The following is a 23390-nucleotide window of genomic DNA, read 5'->3' on the forward strand; positions in this document are numbered from 1 at the left end:
TTTTATGCAGTGAAAGCTCATAAGATGCTTCTGAGCTGCGGTCTGATACACGCTAGGACTCAATGCAGATTTCATTCTGTCTTTAGTCAGACATAAATAAAATTCTATGGGATGGTAAAATACCCAAATTTCTCACAAACAAATAGAGTAGCTGCCTACTCCAGTTGTAATAATTTGTAATAAATAATCCTCTAAATTTATAGTAATTTGCTTTAAAGAGATTGTTAAATGAAAAAATAACTTTAAAACTCATCATCACTTCTCAGAACACTTTAGACTCTTAGCACTGTACATTTAAAAAGTCCTGTTTGTTTTATACTACACAAAATACCCAGGCAATGTTCAGATCATTCCTTGCAGTTCAGTTCAGTTTCCCCTTTTCATGCTTACCTTAAATCCTGAGATGTTTAACCTATGAACACCATAGGCTGTATTTTCCCATATCATGGAGCCAAGAGACATGGGTAGCTGGATCTTGCAATATTTTTGGGGACAGAATTTATAGTAATCAGTTGTACAACCCTACAATGTCAAAACATATAAGCGCTGCCTTTCCCACCAAGTTGTGGCAGGAAGACCTTCTCCCTGTGCCTCCTCTTTCTCCAGAGATGAGTTATGGAGATAGAAACCTTTTTCCACTATAAATCTGTGCCTGACAGTGCAGAAAAGAAAAAGATGTCTGTATGTTTTGCAGACTGCATTCACATAAATGCCAAAATGAGCTAGCATGGGTACCAGAGACATCATGCTACATTAGCATGTAATGCTGAATGGGTTAATTCACCTAGCCAAGAAGCAGGGTAAATTCTCAGCCATGGACCTCCCGGTCCCTGCAGCTGAACAGCCTTGTTATATGAGTTAACCTGGTTAGAGCTAGCTGACATGCTCTTCCCTGATCTGCGTGACATCTATGTTAACAGAGGCAGGCAAGCTTGTTGGATTGCCCCACAGCAGCTATGACTGCTCCAGAACTGTGTTTATCAGTGGATCTTGTCTCAGTGCAAAGGAGGGGCTCTTAATCCCTGGTAGTTTCCTAATTTAGCAGATAGGCAGACCCAGGAGACATGTAACCTACACACTTAATCTCTCTTCTGGGAAGAAAAATATGGTCTGCACAGGTTGCTGACCCTTGCAAGCTTCATGTTTAATGGTTACTTTCAAATAGAGAGGTTCTCTGATTAATTTTATTTCTTTTAGAATACTTGTGATTAAGACTGCCTTACTTCAACCTCATATTTCTAAATGTTTTTCACAGTAAGGAAAACCCTTCCCTTGCATTTATCTGTTTTACCAGTCTTCGTACATGCATCTTTAAAAGATGCACATTCCTTCCCCTGTGTTTTTAACTAAATTTTTAAAGCTTTTAATTTTTTTAACCTGTGTCGTTTCATAAGGCTGACCATGGCACTGATTCCTGCTATGGATTTTTAAAGATGACAAACACAAAACCTGCTTGAGGAAAACAACCTTCAAAGATCTGGAGACAGACACAAATCTCTAGTTGTGGAACAGGGGGCTGTCCAAGGGAAGACATTTTCCTGCAAGTTTTGTGCTGCTGGTTTTGCTCTGTGCTTCCCTTTTGTTTTACTGAATGGTTTAAGCAAGGTGCACTCACAGGCACAAAACAAAAGAGCGCAGGTGCCGAGTATTGGCGGATCCATGGGGCCCTCCATAATCCTTCCTCCCACTGCTTAAACTTCCATTCAGACTATTTATTCATTGACTGTATGACTAAGACCTGCAATAAGATAAAATACAGGTGGGAGGACAACTTGGATAATGAGATACTGTATCAGACATAGGCAGCTCAGCTCTGCGATCCTGATCCGTCCATGTAATCCATAAGGGGGAGGGCAGCGGAGTGTGCCATTTTCAGCACTTACAGCCCTCTTTAGAGGAACAATGCTTGGGATGATGCTTGACTGATGTGTGGCTCAGGGACAGATATTCATGAAGCTGGTTAGTAAGGTTTAACTGTAAAGTGAAGCCCCTCAATGTCTGCTCTTCCAGTTGCATGTGAATGGTCCTGAGCAGGCAAGTCCATCCCTGGTGCAGCCACATCGCTCAGTTAGCCAGGCAGCAATTAAGATGCAGATCCACCCGTAACATGTCTCAGCAACATTTTCCGAAACCAAAATAAACTACAGCCACATTTGCCTTCTCAAAAAGTAGCTGGCAATTCTAACTGTAGAGGCCATGCTATCATGAGACTGGAAGACCGGCACTGAAGAGATCCATATTTCTTAGCTGGGAGTAGCATAAACAGCATCTTGGTGTTTGAAGGAAATAGAGAATGACACAAGAAGGTGCTGGGGGACTTGGAAGGAGAGGAGTTTGCTCTATTATCTCATAAAAAAAAATTTCTCGCTTCAAAAAATAGGTCCAAGGACAAATGTTTCAGTGCTCCCTTGATCACTAACAGTTTAATCTGTCTAAGTAAGAAATCTTTGTTTCCATTTTTGAATGGAATTATGAAAAGAAACTCCATTATTCAAAACTCATTTTGTTTTATGCGTACTCTTCTATTTATTTATTTTTCTTTAATTCTTGACTTCCCCAGAGGTTGCAGTTATGTGGAGAGTGGAAGAACTGTCCATACAGCTTCAGGAACGGTAAATTTAAAATAATATGAGCTATTTTGAAGGTTAGTATCCTTTGAACTAATACAATGTTTTCTTTGTTTTGTAAATAGAAACAAAACTGCCTCGTTGTAACTCGTCCCATGGTCCTTTTGGAACAGAAATCATGCAGAACTTGTAAAATTGTTGTAAATAAAGACTATTTTGCTGGAGAAAAAATCCTACGTGGGAAAAGTTTGGGTTTTTTTAATCCTTTATTATAAACAAATCTGTTTCATTTGCCAACTACAAAGCACCTCACTGGAACATCTTAAAAATTCCCCTGGAGAAAAAAAGGACTACATCTAATATAATTAGAAAAAGTTGCTGAAGAAACAGTTTTCTCCTCAGTTGGCAATCCTTATTTTCACACTCTGAGCTGAAGCCTAACCCTTCACATACTGCACATAGGCCCTGCAGGAGGCACAGTCCAATTCCTCAGTTATTAATGCCTCAGGAGAGGAAATGCAGTTTGTGAGTGGGAGACTGTGTAAAGACAATGGGATTGATTTGTCCTGCAGCCCCTGATGCCTGAATGCTGAGTCGGCACTAGAAATTCAGCAGTACTGTAACCTGCCAATGAACTGGGCCTATCTCTAGGCACATAACTGAAATCCTACTTTATTGTTTTATGGCCTAAAGGGAACGTAAATATGTTTCTAAGACTGCAACTTGTCGGGAATACTCGTTCCCTATGGTGAATGGTTATTGCCCAGCCACCCTTCCTAGGTCACCTGTGGTTTTAAAGATTTCTGTTGTCATCATTCAGACCCTCAATCTTCTCCTGCCTACCCAAAGAGTCTAAGTCTGTGCACTCATTTGTCATATTGATGATCAGTGCTGTTGTTCCTCATACAGAGGAAAAAGCTCATTACACAGGTGCTACATTGTTAAAGACGCTTATGTCACTTAGCTCCCTCCAAAAAGAAACCCTGGTCCATAAAATCCCTAATTCTGATAGAAAGACAGTGAAACATTAGCTCCTGGATGCATAAATCCTTCCTGAATATGAGTATGAAGCTCCTAAATTAGCTACTTTAGGTTTTCTTTCTGAAGAGTGTTTTCAGGCTTGGAGCCTTGCAATGTAGCACGGCAGGAGTGCCAGGGTCAGGAAACTACTGGCAGAAACCTATTACACTGTGGCTTGTTACAGTTTTGTTGTTTTGCATTTAAACCACTAACTAGAAAAGGAAGCATCTGCTTTTCAAGGTCTCCTAAATGTGTTAAGAGAAACTGTAAGAAAAATCTCCACTGAATTCTCACCTGCAAATGCATTTTCCATCTCAATTTCTCCTCTTGCTGCTTAGAGACATGTCAAAGACACACAAATATTTACTGATGAATATCACTGATTTAGCTCTGGGGAAGTGGTGCTATTTGTATTTATATGGAGACTATCACTTTATACAAGCTAAATACCACTTTCTCCCCAGTTGAAAAACATGCGTTGTTTTTCAAGTCAATATTTGTTTCTTGCTGCTATTCTGTGTCAGGAGACGGATGTCAATGGGGTTTATTTAATCTCCACATGACTTGGTTCTGTACACAACTGCTCTGCAATTCATAAAGGCCCCAGATGAACAAATCTGACAGACTAAAACTTTAATAGTCCTTGCAGCTTGATCTGAGATCATTTGAAATCAATGGAAATGTTTCCGCTGTGAGCAAAAGATTTCAGATTAAGCCTTAGTGAATGTATGCCCGATTTCTCACTTATAAAATAAAACACATGACTCACACAATGGCTCCAGACTTGCTTTGAAAGGAAAATTTCGTATGACTGAACAAATTGTTTCATTGTAGCGGAAGGTGCTGCAGGTCCTTACTCATGTTGAAAAATGTGTCATTTTGGTGAAAAGCACTGGGCTGGTGACATGAGACTGCTGCTGGGGACTGCAAGCATGGGATTTCCATCTGGCCAGTGTGCCTGCTTGCAAGCGCAGGAAAAATGAATTACTGACAGCCCGCATGGTGTACGACACCTTAAAGGTCAAGGACAGACTCCTGTTTAGAATGAGAAAACACTTCTTGCACAAGTCTTGGGTGAAAATCGTACTGATGAAGAGACATTCAGATATTACAGTGGCTAAGCTCGGACCTCCATGGCGGCCTGATGCACCCTGAGTTTGCCACATGGGAAGAAGGTCCAAGGATGCTGCAGTACATGTGTGGTAGCACGAGTCTGTACTTATACTGAACTCACGCTACCATCGCAGCCTTAAGGCAAACGCTTGTGGGGCTTGGGGCTTGGGCCTTGATTTGAACAAAAATCTCAAGCTAAACTTGGTCAATAGCATCTGAAAAATCACATGAAAAAGGGAAATATTGCTTTTATTTCTGGAACTTTGCTGTTTGTATTGGAAGCCATGGGAACTGACAGATCAATGCCAAATACTCATTGAGCTGACAGCACATACAGACAAGTTTTGGCTACCCATGTAATCCAGCCACTGTTGTGATTCTGCAGTTACATTCTTCAGGGCCTTACCAATAACTAGTTCTAGCTGTAGCTTTCATATGAAGGCATACTTTTTCTCTGAAACCCTCACTATACACACAACCTAAGCTAAGACGTTTAATTTTGTTCATTGTCTGGGATAACTAAACCATAACACCGCTTTTGCAGACTTTTAGTTGCACCTAAGCTCCCATAACTGACACTGTAACTACATGTCTAGAGCAATTACTACACAAATACAAGATAAGCAAAATATATAATTATAAAAATAGTTGAATATCAAGCATTTCAGACATGTCATTGCATGAATTAGTGGTAATTAGCTGTCAAAACCCATAAGCACAATATAATTAACCCACAAATACAACATAAATATAGAGTAATTACAAAAGTTCTTCCACTGGAAAGATTGAGCTGCCTTCTAACAGGTGTAATAAAATATGATGAATCAAACTCTGCTGGAAGTAATGCTGCCAGTTCTGACACCCCTCCGGCTCCATTAAATGTGGACATTGCTCACTAGCCAACACTTTTTCTCTATCTAATCTATCTTCAAAGCAAGCACATACCAATCTGAGTGACATTAACTGAACAGAGAGGTCATTTCTGAATGGGATAGTCCTGAAGATCTACCTACCAGACTGAGCAATTTCTACTCTGTCAAAACTTGTGCAAAATAAATATTCTTTCTTCACACAGTGGAGTCTCTAGGTCATTGTAGCAACATAACATAGCAGAACTTGGGGTAAGAAAAGGAGCTGCTGTGATTCTGTGTCACCACTACATGAGTTTATTTCTGGGCTGACATGGTACCATTCATGACGAGGAATTTATAATTCAGAAATCACCAAAACAGAATAGATTCAAAGGAATGGCTTAGGAAATGAATAGAAATATTTGTCCCCAAGCAGAAATCCTTTTTGGTGACAGTTTTAACTGCAGAGATAGGAGAACTGGATCCCCAGGATGTATGTGTGAGTTTATTTCCCAAATTAATAATCAGACAGTAGTGCAAAGTAAGAGAAACTTTTGCAGGAAATACAGGGCCTGGTAGCCAAAAGGTGATTTTCCCTCATACCAGTTTACCTGCCTCTGCCACCTTTATAACTGGGTGGTCTGCATTTGATATCTTCAAAGAGAAGGCTTAAGACGGGTTGGGCTAGGCATGCTTTCTGGTAGCTGACAAAGAACATGTCTGTCTGTGAGTCTGGGCATAAACATCTTCAGGCTAATTTAATAGATGGGGTCCAGCACTCTAATGCAATTTCTGAGGATGTCCAAACCACCACTAAGTTGTATGTGCAGGTTTGGGAGGTGGTAGAGAAAAATGTCTTTTGGCTCTTATTAATAAGCAGAAGCACTTCTCAACACAACATCACGGAAGTGAATGACTGCTCTGAGGATCCTGACTGAGTGTAAACCAGTATCGATGTTTCTTTTTATATAGGGACAAGCTGAGGGGCAGAGAGGTGAGGTGTCTTCTCCACTCACCCAAAAATCTCCTGGAACAGATGGGGTTGAAGGCCTCATTTTCTTCATCCATTGTACAATCATGTACACCCAGGAAGTCTGGCCAGTGAGAGCTATAGCATCAAGTATGCAATGTACAATTTTGATCTGAATATTAAAGCCACTCAAAAAACTCAGGATGCAGCAAGTTTTATTGAATAGTTCCTACCATTACTATTTGGTGGGAATGCTCCTACCAGCAGTTAGCAAGCTCTTTTTTAAGCTTCTAGTCTGAAATTGCTGCTTAGGCTCCTTCTGTAGTCGAAGACAAGACAGAAATATCTCTGGAGGGCAATTTTTTCTTCCTGTGTTAACCCTCCTTTCAGGATTAGCTGATCCATCCGCTCGAGCTGCCTATTCCTCTCTATTGCTTGCAGGTACACAGATAAGCATTTCAAACAAGACTTAACTTTAAGATGGCAGATGGGTGATGAGATGAATTCTAGGTGTGCCCAGAGCAGGTTTGGTCTGCCTGACAAATGGTTGGTGAATATCACACTATGGCAAAGCATGAGCATCCCACTTCAGTCGTGTGGGGTGACACATCACTGAAATCATAGCAAGCCAGCACTTGCAGATATTCATGCTCCCTTTGTGTTTAGCTCACTACCTTTACAGTCAGACTTATTTCTTCTTAACCTCTTGGAACTTGCTACTGCACTTCCTGAAATGAACTGCCATCCTTTCTTTCTACATTTCTGTATTCACTCTGTCCCTTTTCATGGTTAGGTCACAGAGGGAACAACAAATAGTTTTGAATTATGCCTGTCATCTAAGGCTAGCCACAGGACACGCTCAATGACTGTAAGTCACAGCTTATGCAAAATACGTGTTTGAAAGTGTTTTATATGTTAATTATGGTAATAAATATAAGTGAAAAAACAGCTACCAGAGGTCCAGCAGCATGTTTTGTATTGATTGAAGGGCATAAGAAGGATCCCTGCTTTCCAGCTGAGTAGCTATGGGGCATGTCCTGGGGAGCAGAGCTCTCATCTATCTGGTGCTGGGATATGATTCTTCTAACTTAGCTCAGGTGAGAGTAGCCACCATGCAAATAAATGTGTTACAGGATTCCTTCCATACCACTGTACTGATCACTGGGCTGCGACACTGTAAAAGTTCTTTGGAAATACTTTATGCGAGATTTTTTGTCTCTCTGACAGGCGCCATTGCTAGACTTGCAATGCATTAGCTATAGTATCCCTAGCTCTATGTACTCCTATTTCCCTCATCTGTACCCTTAGACCGAAGTGTGCGGATGTCTAGCAGTACTGCAGCCCGTCATCTTCTTATTGTGGAGCCAAGGTGGGACATCAGAGATGGTGGTGGGCGCTGGTTGGTGCCATGCAGACGCAGGGAAGCTGTGCTGGACTGAGACCGCACAGGCTACATGCAGGGCAGGAGAGATAGGGGCACCTGAGGTAGCATTTGGGGCGGTAGTGCCCAGGTATTTCTGGTGGTAACCCCAATTCTCCCTCCTCCCACTCCAGACCCATGGGCATGCTGGCTGGCCTTCAAAAGAGTTCCCTACCCCTGCAGGGGATCAATGTCCTGGGTTCAGCTGTAGCAGTCATTTTTCTCCTTCTTAGTAGCTGGTGCAGTGCTGTGGTTTTTTAACTTTCAGCCGGGGAACAACACTGATAACACCGATGTTTTTAGTTGTTGCTAAGTAATGTTCACTCCGACCAAGGGCTTTCTCAGTCGCACACTTTGCCAGGGAGGAGGGGAAGCCAGGAGGAAGAAGAGACAGGACATCTGACCCAAACTAGCCAAAGGGGTATTCCATACCATGGCACGTCATGCCCAGTATATAAACTGGAGGGAGTTACCCAGAAGGCAGAGATCACTGCTCGGGTCGGGCTGGGTATCGGTCGGCAGGTGGTGAGCAATTGTATCCTTTCCCCTTGTTATTTCCCTTATCATTATTATTATTGGTGGTAGCAGCAGTAGTTTTGTATGGTACTTTAGTTACTGGACTGCTCTTATCTCAACCCGCGGGAGTTACATTCTTCTGATTCTCCTCCCCCTCTGTCCAGGAGCTGGGGGGAGGAAGAAGAGAAGAGTGAGCGAGCAGCTGCATGGTTCCGAGTTACCGGCTGGGCTCAAACCACAACAGGCTGGGCTGGCAATCACTGTTTTATCAAAGAGGTTGTATTAACAACCTGAGCAGAAACTGGGAGAAACTAACACATTCTTTCAATGGTCTTGCTCAAATGTACCATCCCATCAGCCCATCTGTCACATTGCTCAGGGAACTCAGTCTGCTCTGTCATGCTGAGGACTGCCCCAGCAGGTCGAAGGTACAGCTGCCTTCTGCCTGGAGTTTGTTCTGGCCCTGCACCATCCAAACACACTGACGAAGGAGATAGGAGATTCAGAAGCAGACTCTGATTGCTAGTACCCTGTTCTCCCTTCTCTCCAGCTGCAGCATCCTTGGTGGCACTGAGTAATGTCTCAGCTGCTCTCTTTCCCAACACACCCTGCAATTTCCTGAAAAATCATTTTACATGATCCTTCACATGGCACAACGTGCTTGCAGGTGGCTAACCTGTATTTTACACTTGGAGAAGGAGGTTGGACTAGATGACCTCTGGAGGCCCAACCTACATGATGCTTGACTCTATGATTACAGCCACTGTTGCATACATCACAAGAAAATACATGAGTAAACCAGCCATCTCAACCTATCCTAGTTTAGAAACAAAATCCTTGTCTACCTATAAAAGTTTTTTAGAAAAAAATGAGCAACTTTTTATTAATGACAGCAGCATCAGTACCATACCTCATCAGTACCATACCTGTGTTAGCAGACAGCTAACGTAACAGTGGCTTTCCTTAGGTAAGCTTAAGGTACGTCTGTTCCCTTCATCCCAACATCCATGTTTTGTCGCGGCCATGTGCCACATGCTGTGACATGTGACCCCATCTGACCAAAGGCTGGGAGGCCAGCAAGTCACTGCTCTCTTGCTAAGCACTATCACAGGGCACAGTCAGCACAGCAGGCTGCTGGGGCCATGAAGCACATCCCTCATAAACCACAAAACATGACATGATGATGGGTCTGGGGAAAATCTCTGGAGAGATGAACCAGCCTGCTGCACTGCTGGAGCACTCCCAAAGCTCATGCCCCAGAAGAGGTCACAGGTACAGGAGGCTGGCATTGTCCTCTTGTTGCCCACTCTTTGTCATGATAGGCCATGGGGTGCCTCATGGCTCTCCCCACAGTGGTGAGGGAGCTGCTTTCTCTTGGGTCCATGCTGGAGGATGAGAAGCAGCTGAATGCTCTGAAGGCATTGCAGTGCTCTGTTGATGCAGAGGCGCTGGTGACACAGGGACGCCCCAGCTGGGAGAGCATGTCTCAGGGCATCAGAGAGTTGTAAAAGGGAGGCTGAAACAACTTGGAGGCTGCAGGTTGCTGCAGCAAATTAAATATAATGAAACACAGTAGACAGTTTTATACGCTGTATTAACTGTATTAGACCTTCATACTGGAATAATTTATTGCTGGATTCTACACAGCACAGACGAAATGCCAAACCTCCTTCAGTTTAGGTCCTTTCCTTGGTGTAGAAGCAGGAGTTAGTAGGAGCTGGAAATTTATTCTGGAGGCTGTCCCAGCAATGCTAGAGGAGCAGCTGTAACCCTTACTCCTAGTTGTCTTTTGCCATGGTAGCACTGCTGGCACCCTCGCTCAATAGGAAATACCAATCCAAAACAGCATTGAGGTTTCATGGAGACTGTCCATCAAGTCTTCTTCTCAAAGACTATGTGAGAGATACTCCATGTTTCACATCATTTTGTTTCCTCTCACCTAGCTATCTGCTGGAGCAGCACTGGCTGTGGAGAAGACGACCTCCCACATACTCATGCTGGTGGAGTTAGCCCACTTCATCCACTGCCGAGGGGCAGCAAACACAGCACTGGGCTGAGTGCCTGCAGGAGGAAAATGAGGCAATTTAGGGGTGTCTCACTGCAGCCGCTGCAAGAAGGAATGTTTGTCCTGCTCCTCATGATCCTCTGCATCATGGATGTGCAGGCACTAACCTTTGATGGATGATTACTCTTGGATGAGCTTGCTAATGGCTCCAGTGATGTCACTCAGGAAACTGATCTTCATGATTCCTGAAAGACCCCATTAATACTGCATTAGAATCCTGATGGCTTTCATTCACTGAATTATTCAATTACTTAAATTTTTTAAACATATCAGAATACCTTCTAAGTCAAACGTGACCTCTTGGTCTTCTGTGAGAGGGGCTGACCTTGAGCATGCTTCAGTGGGCTGCTGCAGCCTTGCTTTTCTCTTCATGCACGCTCTCCCTACAGCACTCAGCCTTGTACCTTCAGAAAAAGGTGTTATTGAGGAAAGCAACATGCTAAGTGGTTTTCTTTTTTGTGATTTATCCGAATGCCTGTTTGCTCCCACATGCTGTGAGTGGATAATAGCAGTTCTCGAAGTTAAAATTACTAATGCTCTTGTCTGTGGAAAATTTAATGCAGAAAAAAAAAAAAAAGGTTAATGATGCTGCTATACTACTGTTCTTACTATGGCTTGTCACATCTTTACCCCTGTGCAGCATTGTTATGTTGACTGGTTATTCCAGTCCATATCTCTGCTGAAACTGATGCAAGACAACTGTATCTGATATTCCGCTAAGACGATGAAACTAGTGTAAGAAAAGCCACATAAACAACAGAAACCCAATGTTTTTTCAGACACTGTGTACATCCCCCAGTGATACTGACAATCACAGTAGGCTGACAGTGATTAGCACAGAGAATTACACTGTCCTCCTCTTGAATATGTGTTTATAGCAGTAAATTTTGCCTACTTATTTCCTCAAAGCTGGAAGCTGTTGAAATTATTTTGCACAAGAAGTTGGAGTAGTCTGAAAATAAAATAAAAAAGAGCGACAACAGCAGCCACTCTTGCTTCAAGTTATTGACATTTCAGTGTCTGTCTGCAGCTCCAACATACATAGACAATATACCATTAACCCTCTTTTTCTAATTGTGTTCACCATAGGATCTTTTGTAACTCACAAGTTATGACCACTTTTTAGTTGTAGTCTGATACAATCTTTTGTCAGTCTAAAAGGGCAGAGAGCTGATTCATTTCAATTATATATTCCCCCAGTCTTCTACCGAACACATTTAATTTATGGGAACAGTGGAACTAGAAAATGGGATAGCATTAGAGTTTCATATATTCATGTACAAGGTCATTTTCAGTTGAGATAGACAAACTCTGATGGATTACACAGCATCTAATTATATGCTTCAAATTATATGCATCAAATTATATGATGTAGTGATGGAGTGGTTTGGCCAAGTCACTGTAGGCTCCTTATCTGAAAAGGTCTTACACCAGGCATCTGAAACCACTCGTGGGTACTTAATCAAAAGCAATCTGGTTTGTAGGGGTCATCGGCACGCATGGATCACTGCCTAAATTACTCCATCTGTATGGTGAGAGTAACTCAAACAATTACTTGTTCAGTAGTCTGGTTTCCAGTCACCTTTTGTCAGAGTGCCTTGTCTCTGACCACACTGAAGCCATCAGCAGATGGATGAAGTTATCCTTTGGGTGCCTCATGCCCAGGTAGAGCTCCATCAAATACTGCTAGTTCCTTGTGGCCTTTAGAGATTGATCAGCAGAAATTCAAAATTTGCTCTTAAGATATAATTCTGACCAAAGATTGTCCTCCGCTGTACCCTGGATGTCTTCAGCATGCCCTTGTGTACTCCTCCTGTGCTACATGGAAGCTTTGTTATCACACTGCCTTCACTTCACAGACATGCAGACACATCCTCTTGATATCGCTCCATACCTTCTTTCACAGGTCTAATACAAAACTCTTGGCACCTAGTGGAAAGATTTCCATTTTCCCCCAAATTCCAGAAGAACAACTCCCAAATCCCCCAATCCCAGTTTTCCCAAGACTCCATGTTTGTTGGAGTCTTGCTGCAATATAAACCTAAATTCAGAAGTCTTAAGCACAAACCTAACATGAACTATGACAATACTTCCAGAGGCAGCTGCTAGGATTGTTCCCATGCTGGAGACGAAACACGTATCTAGTTCCTGGTGAATCACCCTTGACAATTGCCTGCATACAGCCAGCATAGGTGAGGGCTCAGAGACCAAGCGTGCAAGGTGCTGCCCTAACAGCCACAAGCCATGGCTCTTTCCAGTGACCTTGCAGTTCTGGGTGTGTTTGCCTTAGGAGGCAAAAAGGCAGCTAACTCAATGCATGTATGTGATCAGGCACCCCTGAGACACTTCTTGCCTTAATTACATTTGCACAGGAATAAAAATGAGCAGAAGGAAAGCTCTGCTATTGTCAGCACAGCTTGACATTCCCAGTGCATTAGCACATGAAATGATATGGTGACAGGGTAAATAAGGCACAAATTACTCTTAGAAAGCTTTTATAACAAATGCTAAGACGCTTACATCTCAAAGGTGACCTGTAATTGTTAACAATTTCCAAAAACCACATCAGTGGAAGCTAGGGTTACAATACAACTACTGCAAATGCTTCAAATAATCAAGTTTAAGTATTCAATGCAACTGACCTCAAACATGCCTTTTCATTTTCAGCTAAGGCCCTGTGACAACTGCGCTGGCTGCATACTAAAGCAGCCAGTAGCAAACATCTCCTCAAGGAGTCCTCTGCTTTTGCAGAGGCAGCACAGCTTCCCTGCTGAACCCAACAGTTTTTGGAAGTCCTTCAAAAAAGCCAAACTTTGTAAGCCTTCTGGAGGCCCTGGAAGCTGAAGCTGGATGTTGTTCAGCTGTAGCAGTCATGCCCTCACTAAGCTTTGTCTCCCTGTCCCAACAGTGATTTAATTTTACTCCACTGCACCCCAATGTGTCGCTTGAGCAGGGAGCTGGCAATATGCCCTGGATGTCTGAATGGCAAGTCCAGGTAGGCAGAAACAGGCCACATCCGGGTACGGTGGTCTGCAAGACAGCTGCCATGTCCAGGTGTGCTGCTGCAGGCAGTGCACACCAGTCCTGTGGCGTTCGGGATTAGGACTTCAACATCTTGATGGGATTTTAAACAGCTTTTATTGCCTGCCTCGTATTATACCCACCAAAGCCAGTGATTTATTTAATTTAGAACAGCTTTATTCAGAGTTGTTTACCCACAGAGTATCCCAATCTGGAGGCACAGGAAAGGAGGTCACTTACAATTTATTTATTTTCTGGTTATTTTCAGCAGTCCTTCATTCAAAATAACTTGGAGCTGTGCATAAATGCTGGTTATCAAACCTACCTAGGGGCTTTAGTCACACAGTTGTACATCTAAATCTCCTTAACCATGTTTCAACAATCTCAAACACATGGTGCTATATTTGAGATGGGATTTTTGGATTATAGCTGGTGAAATGGAAGAGGGAGCACCAGGGTTAGAAACTAAGCAAAGGTGTAACCTCTGCACGGGGGAACTGGCTGCGAGGTTATGTCATGAATGATGGCATGGAGGAAGGATGTGCTTGGCCTGAGAAAACCAAATGGCATAGACTGCACCAGGCTCTATTATACTCCCCAGTAATGGTGTGCAGTAGGACAGCTGGTCTGCTCTGAAAAACACAGAGTATTTTGCACCTGAAAAGTTTGGAGTTTGACAACTTCACACTTTTGGAATCAGCCTTGGAAGGGGTGCTCCGCTCAGAGGAGTTCGTGTGACCTGCAGGAGCAGGAGCTGAGCCCCATATTAAGCCGAAAGCAACACAGTAGAGCTGCCCTTTCTCCAGAGACCTAGTCTCGGCTTTGCCAGATTATTTTGACATGTTTCTCCACCCTGAGGATTTTAACTTCACTTGTAATAATACCTTTTAGCTTGGAAACAGTGTTCATTTTCTGTGCAGACTCTTGCAAAAAAAAAAAAAAAAAAATACATATATAGAAAAAATGGTGGGGGGGAAGAGAAAAACAAAGTTTAAAAAAAATTGATTTCCAGACACTTGAGTACTGGAAACTGGAATTGTTCGGGTGCTGAAGTCAATGCAAAGTATCAGCTGATAAGCAGGAGGCCTAAATATTAAAAATCTCAAGGTAACAGGACAATGATTTGGAGAGGCCTTCTGTCTTCCGCTTACTACTGAGAAAGGATATTACGGTGAACCCTGTTAAGATGTAATATTCCCAACAGAGAAAAATTGATACTAACACTAGTGTCAAAATGAAGATGTGAAAGAGACTAATTACTTTTTCTGCTAGGAATAACTTCCCATTTTGTCACTGCTTTAATACCTGAGCAATCCCATTAATATCAAACATCTGAATCCCAGCTCCTCTGCTTAATTTCTGCTGGGAATTGATTGAAATAGCACAATCAGACATGCCAGAATTTACAGTAACTGAATTTGATGTCCTTAAATCAGAATTCTGGACAGCCTTTTATAGCTCATTTTTAAGGAGCATGAAGCTAGAAGAAAGTAAGGATCCAGGGAGCAGTGTGTCTCATGGTGGGTGCTGGTTTGGCCATGCACTGCTGGGACAGGGAGCGAGGCATCCTGCCCCCACACTCCTGCATGGTGGTGGTGGGGACATGCATGGGGCTAAAATTGGGAGCTCAGAGGAAGGATGACTCTGCTTGTTAGCCATAACTTTCTCTCCCCTTCTGCCTCACTGTCATTAGCTCATGACAGGGGGAATGCGCTCTCCCTCCAGCTTTCATACTGCTTCTGCAGAGCTTTCTATTTGGTCCTGGCTCCTAGACTGAAGGAAAGCAGTTAACTACCTCCCTTGAGAGTCTTAGCCTGTTAGCTCTGAAACTCCAAGAAAAGTGCATACTCAGTTGTTTGAGAACATCAAGTGAAAGCATCAGCTAGAAACAGAAAGGATTAGTACGTCTGCACAACTACCGCAGCTCTGCAGTGTTCCGGTGGTCTTCTCTTACTCAGTGTTAACTCTGCTTGAGTGCTTCTTTATGGTGTTGTGCATCTTCTCAATTATGTTGCAAAGAACGAGGGAAAAACTGGATGAACAGATTTCAGACAACATGCTACTCTGCAAGAACTTTGACAAACTATTTAACACTGGCAAAGAGGAAAGAAGTTTAATTGCTGAGCGCTGGGAGGGATATTAAACAACATTTTGTTGTTCTCCACAATAACATGGGAGTTTCATCAGCCTCCTTGAAGAGCACGAATGTGCCACTTACATGATGCTGTAAAAATGCAGAACCCAAATCACACTGGAAATGCCATTCTGGAAGGGACTTCAGGAGATGTTGTGAACTGGCTCCTCCATAAAGCAGGGTGAGCCTGAGCAGTCTGGAAGTGCAGCCTGTGTCTCCTCTTACCCAGGGATTTCAGGAGTAGTTTCCTCTGGAGATGAGTGCCCCTGCTGCTTGCCTGGGAGCAGTGACCAGGCACCACAGGACTAGGGGAAAATGAGAAAAATCCCATTCAAGGGATACTGGGGTAGTTGAAAGCCCCATCAAAGTCACAATTCTGGAGAGGGATAAGAAAACAGGAACTGACTGAGATCTTTGCCCTCTATCTGAGCATCCTGGAAGGACTCATTGCTCTGAGAAACCTCAAGAGTAGAAGAACAAGAGGGCTGGTCCAACTAAAGTACATCAGCAGGACTCCTCTCCCAGCCAAACTTAGACCCTTTGCTTGGTGTAGTCCCAGAAGCACTACATATAAGAGCAGTATTTTCTAGTAATTGGAGCAGGAGCCACTAAAAAAACCCAAAATAGCTGATGCTAAATATTTCCTACCTATGAGGATATTAACAGTTTGCAGGTGCCGATAGGAGAACAAAGCTCACATTTGATCCCCATCAGCACTAGAAGACAAGGCTTTCTCCTCAGCTAGGTTATGCCTGGCATCTGGAATGGCAGGAAAGTGTAAGTTTTTTTTGTGGTCATGGGAAGCATTTATCTTTCCTGGATGACATTGATTTGGGGAAAGAGTGTACAAGTGAAGGTGTAGAGATCTCTACATGAACAGAGGCATTCCAGTTGTTTCCAAAAGTGCTGGCTACATCCACAGCCAATTGTGAATTCAGTGCAAAGGATAATGCACCTGGGGACAAACATTGGCACAAGAAGGTTAACACTGGAGCATGACTGGAAGTAGGCAACTGTGTCAACGTATCTGCCCAAACTGCCAAGGAAGGATCAAAAGTGTTCTGGCAATGGCTTCAACGGAAATTTATGTCGAAATGAGCTGTCAAAATCAGAAATTTGGGTTATCGTTTTGTAGCACACCTGACAGCCATGTAATAGAAATTGAATACAAATTTTGAGAGACCAAAGGAATTAAGTAAAGAGACACCATCCTGGAGATCTAACAGTCAGTTGTTCAGGGAGATCTCTGAAGACAATGTTGGTTCTGCAAGAAACAATGACTAGCTAGATCTCTATGTGTTGATACTTCAGTGCAAAAATGCATGGAATCACCAAGGAAATTTTGGCAATTTAACTTCATCATGTTAGGCACGGGTAGATGGCCAGGATGTGGCACTTGTCAGTGGGTATAGCTTGTTGATGACTTTCTTACCATCATCTGGCTTCACTCTCCAAGGTCTACTTTTACACGCATTATACATTTCAAGCTCCTTTTGACCCTATAATAACCAATGTTCCGTTTTGTTGGGTTTGTTTTGGTTTTTTTTTTACCTCTATCTGCCAAGAAACATTCTAACATAAGTGAAAAATCAGACTTATCAATTTTCAGAATAATTTTCAAGATCATGCAGTGTTGTTCAGTCTTGTACCGCACACAGTTTGAACTACGCAAACAGGATTTCTTGCCTCATGGAACAGCTTAGAGTATTCTATCTAATATGGCCCAAAATTAGATCAGCATTGGTACTGCTGTACTAGATAGTGGAATTATTTAAAGGTTACATTAAAAGGTCCATTAAGATATTTGTTGTCGTATCATCAATGTAAAAGCATTACGCTTAAAATAGTAAAAATAAAATTACTTCCATGCTTTGCCTGCTGAAGATAATATTTAAAAACTATAATATCATAAACTAGTTTCAGAGAAAACATGTATTTTTCTAAAAATAGATTATGGTATCAACAGTAACATGAATTAAATACACAGAAGAGAGATACTACATGCACCTAGGGTACCATTTTTTAAATAACTGTATCTTTTTTACCCTCTTGAATAGTGCCCCTTGTGTGCTTGGTTAGAAAACAATAGCTTGGTTATGAAATAATGGGCATTTTGCTGATGAAAATGCCACCCTCACATTAAAATCATCACACAGCTCACGGCGTGCTGCCTGCAAGATTCTTGAGTATAAATCTATCAATAAATAAGGACTGTTTTACTGTGGGTCTTAACCTTAGGGGAACGTCTTATTAAATATTTTATTAGAATGTGCTATACACTATCAAACAAAAAAGAGATCAAATTAAGCTGCACTGTAAAAATTGAACCAAAAGATAAGAAAACGCTAGCCTCTGCATTGTTAACAGTCAAAGTTCAAGCTCTAAAGATTGTACAGTAACAGCTCTATTACTTGCTCTTTGCTGGTGCTCCCATTACATTATTACATGCTCCCTTGCAGCTGGAAGTCCTAAAGCACCACTGCACAGCAGGGAGAGCCATGAGCTCCCGGTACCTGTACTGAGCTTCTCAGGGCACAGGAGCTGGCCGCATCTGGGAGCAATTGTAAAGCATGGGAGGGGGATGCAACTCATTGTTACTCACTTTTGGGAAGCTGCTTTAGCCAAGGTTGCAAACTCTCAGTTTTCTCTCCAGCACTTGGCTCTGGCTGCTCAGGAACCACTCTTTGAATCCCTTGGGTTTTCCAACCTTCCTCTGATGCGCAGGCAGAAGCATTGGCAAGGGACAGCCAAGGTGGATGCAGCCATGTGGAGCAATGAGATGCTTGTCCCCAGCTCACAAGCCTCGCAAGGTGTTATTTAGTGTGAGCAGAAGAATGTGATGAATGCCACAGCACACTGTCCACGATGGAAAGCTACAGGATCATCTTCAGTGTGACACAGCCTGGATCTCAGATGCAGGGTATGCAAAAGCTCTGTCACATCTGCATAGGTTGGGAAAGAGCCTGCACTTGGCTCTTGGCACATTTGCTGAATTTCCCAAACTATGAAGGAATGAGAATAATAGCATTTTCCCCTAGAAAACTCCCTCAGCAACCAGAAAATAAAGAAACTGGGATAAAGAAAAGCGAAATTCTTTAATAAGGTGTGGAAGACACTTAAGTAATGTTTTCTCCCCTATCTGATAATATATTAATAATTCATTTTATGTTCTCAGCAGTTCCCAGATATCTATTGGCTCTAGCGGGCATCTACAGTGCCTAAGGGATGCAGGCAAAACCCCAAAGCACATGAAGTGAATCTGTATAGAAAGCAGGGACTCAGGAAAACCGGCACGAATTTTTTCTTCCAAAATACTCCTGTGACTGGGCCAAGTCCTTACTTCTCCCCTGAACCTGGTATCCGGACTTGCCCATACTCTAGATTTAAGTTTTCTTGGTAATGCAAAGCATTACCTTAACACAAGTCTCAAGCTCAGCTCCCTGCTTGAGCTTGGCTGTCCCTAGGCCTTGGCCAGGATGTTCTCACCTATTCTCACTTTCCTTTTGGCTGCTTTTCAGCAGCAATGGGCAGGGTTCTCCGTCAGCGCTTATTAACAGGAGCAGTTAACAGAAATGGTGCGATTATAGGTTTCCAAACACCCATGAAGTGCTTTTTCACAGCAAGCTAAGGAAGTTGGTAATATTGCCACCAGTAAATCTCACCCACGTATCCAGCGTGCTGCAAAGTAAGCTGTGCCTAGGCCCCTTGTACATGGCTGATCAGGTTTCTTTATGGTGTGATTTTTCCACCTGTATGAGATATGGTATTTCCTGCCCCCCCACCTCCCCCCTTTTTTCTTGGGGGGGGGGGGGGGGGGGCTGTCCCTTAATCGAAGGGTTTGGAAATAGTTCTTCTATTATCAAATACTTGAGAAAATAAAGAAGTTTTACTCTTTTTAGCATGCATTTCCTTTTAAGCTTAGTATATGTGTTAAATCATAAGCTAGAGGCTATAAACGACAGTTATAGAAAATTGATATTTTGACACTAAATATTGTGTCCTTTTCAAAGAGACAATTGGACTATACTAAGTGGCAATTGCCATTTAATATGAGAAGATTTCAAAGCAAACTTGGCTCTATTGCTGTTAATAGAAGACTTCTTCTTTTGCAGACACTTCTGTATCTACTAGAGAGAAGAGAAAGCCTGTGTTTGCCGCAAACTCTTCAGGACAGACTGTCAAAATCCAGGAGGTTAAATGCAGGGCTTGTTTCACTTCTTTAATAATGACAAGAAAAATTGCATGTAGAAGTTTCCCTAATTTCTGGTTCCAAACTTCTCCACAAGTGGGAGCAACTATGACTGTAGTCCCTGCCCACAGAAAGAAGGCACCATATTTTGGACCCCCCTAGATCCCACCAAGGCTCAGCCAGGCTGTGCAGTCCAATCATGGGAGATCTACTGACACTGGGCTCCAACCGCAAGTTGCAATGATTTTCAATAACTATTTCTTGTACTAGAATAATAATTTCCTATTTATTCCTTTTCTTTGGTTTGTTTTGTTCTCCATTGTAAGAGCGGCACTTGTTTTGTGTCCATGCACTACCTGGCACAGCTGGAAAACATCCACAGAAGGAGATCACAAGTTTTCTAATTGCGAAAGGTTCAAACAGCTAATAGCAAATAGACCTCCCCCTCCCTGTGTCTCATGGGTTCGCTTTTTCAAGGACCTGTGGGTGGAATTCAAATATGGACAAGATGATCGCTGTTTTTCAGAGGAACACTATGTGTTTTAATACCCTTGAAAGGTCTCCTAAGACTCAGCAAGCAGACACTGTGTGAAATGCAGCCCAGAGAAATCCTCATACACATACAGCCTGAAAGTGCAATTGTAATGCAGGTGAGTGCTCCATTCGTACCAGCCCCTAATACCTAATTTGTCAGATTATTCAGGATTTTCAGATCTTTGCTTCAGTCCAGGGACAAAACCAAGTGATGACCTGGGCTTTTAATTCGAGAAGATAATGACTGATTTGATTTTTAGATGTCTCTAACAGCATGGAATTCACACTCACACTGTGCAAAGCAGTTTGATCAAATATGTACAGCTGTGTAAGACTGCTTGGCTAGTCTGTGCTAGCCTATGAAATAACAGCTACAAAGTCATTAGTCTCAGCAAAAAGAGAGAGGTGGATGCTTGACTTTCACGACTCTGGGAAATGTGAATTGCATGGAAAATCATCTGACCAGCCACACAGCCACAGCTGTCACGGCGAGCAGCATCAGAAAGCTGGGTGGACGGACATACCCAGCTGGACAACTTGACTTCAGTAGGAGCAGGCATGTGCTGCTCTGACCCTCAGAAGTTTGGCAGAATCAGTTGGAAAATATCTAGTAAAAGTATGTGTGACCCATTTCAGACCTTACTCAATTTCCAAATTGGGCGCTAACTACTGAACCTAACCTACCTCAGCAGTTTGAGCAGCACTTTCTTTTGTTATTTCAGTGCTATAATGAAATGACTGGGTAAATGGATCAAAATTAAGTTTTTTTTTTTATTTTATTATTACAGTATGAATGTGTGAATCATGCCTCTGTGTTACCATCACCCATTCCCATGACCAGGTCTCACTGGGCAGCCAACTTTGGTTTTGCACCCTTGGATATTTTGGGATGTGAAGTTAAGCCACAGTACAGATACAACTTTGCTAAGCTCCAAGTATTTTCCCTCATGTGAAACTTCACACATATGAGAAATGCTACTACTCAAAAGCATTACTGCAAGAACATGGTGATGTTAATGGGAAGCCGTCCATTTCAAAACTGAGATATTACCTATTTGACTGGCAGTCATTGCATGTTTGCAATTCAGGAAGACATAGCTACAGCTCAATTGTCTACAAAACTCTCTCTAGGAGAAAATGGAAAGATTTTCATCAACAAAACACTTGAAGCAAGGTACAGAACACAAAATAGTGGAATTATCTTGGCAATTTCCATGCAATCTTTAAGTCAGTGCTTTCAGGCAGGGAATAATTCCACATAAAGATCCCTGATGCATCAAGATCATAAATCCTTCCTGAATAGTATTTTTCAATTTATGTGCTTGGCTTCAAATTCTTCTCCTGCAGGAAAGACACACAGAGACAAAAGCAGCACAGGACCCAACCCACGAAGCACAGCTCAAAAAGAGTGTTTTGCTCTGTAGGCCCCCATTTACATGCGGCTACTAGTTTGAAATGGGTATTCAAATGGGCATTTCGAAATAAAAATTAAAAAAAAAAAAAAAAAGAAAAAGAGAAACAGGAGGGCAGGTAGCAATTGTTCTCTAGGGTAGCAAATAGCCTGACCTGCTTGATTAAAAAAAAAAAAAAAAAAAAAAAAAAGTAAATCAGAGCAAATAATACCTTAATAGGAAAACCTATCTAATTTAGCTTGTGGGGAGAAATATGTTAATCTGCAAGTAAATAAATGTGTAGGTTGTTTGCTATATAAATATCTTTTTTTTCTTTTGCTGCTTGTGCTAGAAACGTAAAACAAAATCTCCTTTCCCAGCAGATTAAAAAGGGTGGGTCTGGAGCTGGTGAGTGTATTTGGGCCCTGGACAAAGTGGAAAACAGTTAAGACACTGTCACAGCACAGGTAGCTGCAAAAACACCCAGAGGCATGAAGAGGGTGTCTGGAAGGATGAGAAAGAACCAAGGGCTCATGTGGCCCACACTGGGACTGGGGCTGTTTGACCTGGGGAACTGGATACGTGCTGCTCCTCTTCTCTGAAAGGCTCTGACAAAGAGATGACACTTCATCTGAAATGCATGTTCAGAGGGGGGTCCTTCCTGGCCTTCCGTGACTTCTGGCTCTTAAATGAGAACAAACTGGTAAATCAGCTATCAGCATAATTAGAAGCTGTCAGCGCGATACCCCTCTAGGACATTCAAACCTGGGAAGTCTTGCAGGCAAAAAGAGCTAATTCTGCAAGGGCGATGCTGGAGGTCTCAGTGCAGCCTGTTGTCACCTGCCAGGCTGAAGCCGTGGTGTTTGCCCAGAAGCATGAAGGAGAAAGGTTTCCAGTGGTAGTAATGGAGTAGCAATGCTGGGGACTAGCAATATACTGCCATTTCCTAGCTTTTAAACCACAGCTGATGAGCTTCTGACATTGTATCACCATGTCTTTTTGAGAGTACTGCAGAAATTGAATGACGGCTCAGGTGTTACCAAAAACTCCTTCATTTTTAGGATTCCAGATGGACCCCTGGAAGGACATGGGTGACCCTCAGAGGCCATTTTGCTATAAGCTTCTGCAACAGACCTAAATACTTGAATTGCCTGCTCCTGGTGGAAATGTCCCTTTGTGTCTTCCTGCAAGAGTAGGGCTGGGCAAGGAAAGGCCCTGTTGTCCCTTTGGGGAGGGAAGCGCTGAGCAATGGGTGATGGTGGTGAGGAGTTGTGTCCAGAGCAGAGACAGGAGCACACATGTGCCCTGGCCCCAGCAGTGCGGTGAGGAGGAGCTTTCCCTGCAGGTCCAGGGGCAGCAGGCAGACTCTGTGGAGCCCAAGAAGCTGACACCTGGGTGAAAAGATCCAGCAAAGGCAACAAAGGGGTAACTGGCATTCAGAAAGCTCCAGGCAGCAGCCACAGCCTTGGTGACTGCCTTCTGTAAACCGAAGCCTTGTGTTTAAGAGGGTAGCCTTAATTTCAGCATTTTGGCTCCTTGTTCCCATTCTGATGTGACAGAACAGTGATGAAAAGGGTAGTTCTGTGTGAGTAGAAGTTA

At 42.7% G+C, this 23390-nt stretch overlaps 1 protein-coding gene across 3 annotated transcripts in view; it reads right to left on the bottom strand.

Moving 5' to 3' along the window:
* HTR1E (5-hydroxytryptamine receptor 1E) overlaps positions 1 to 23390 on the bottom strand; it is a 41814-nt gene that overhangs the window by 14374 nt on the left and 4050 nt on the right. The window contains exons 2-4 of one of the 3 annotated variants that reach the window (XR_003992033.1): positions 10801 to 10926; positions 10630 to 10707; positions 9797 to 10518 (exon numbers count right to left, since the gene is read on the bottom strand). The exons of 1 other annotated variant lie outside the window; for it this stretch is intronic. The gene's annotated coding sequence lies outside the window, so the exon portion shown is untranslated. Of the gene's footprint in view, positions 1 to 9383; positions 9672 to 9796; positions 10519 to 10629; positions 10708 to 10800; positions 10927 to 23390 lie in introns of those variants that run through there. One more of the 3 variants, XM_030490659.1, reaches the window with a different exon arrangement.

Source organism: Strigops habroptila, chromosome 6, assembly GCF_004027225.2.
Source record: "Strigops habroptila isolate Jane chromosome 6, bStrHab1.2.pri, whole genome shotgun sequence".
In the NCBI taxonomy this organism is placed as follows: Eukaryota; Metazoa; Chordata; class Aves; order Psittaciformes; family Psittacidae; genus Strigops; species Strigops habroptila.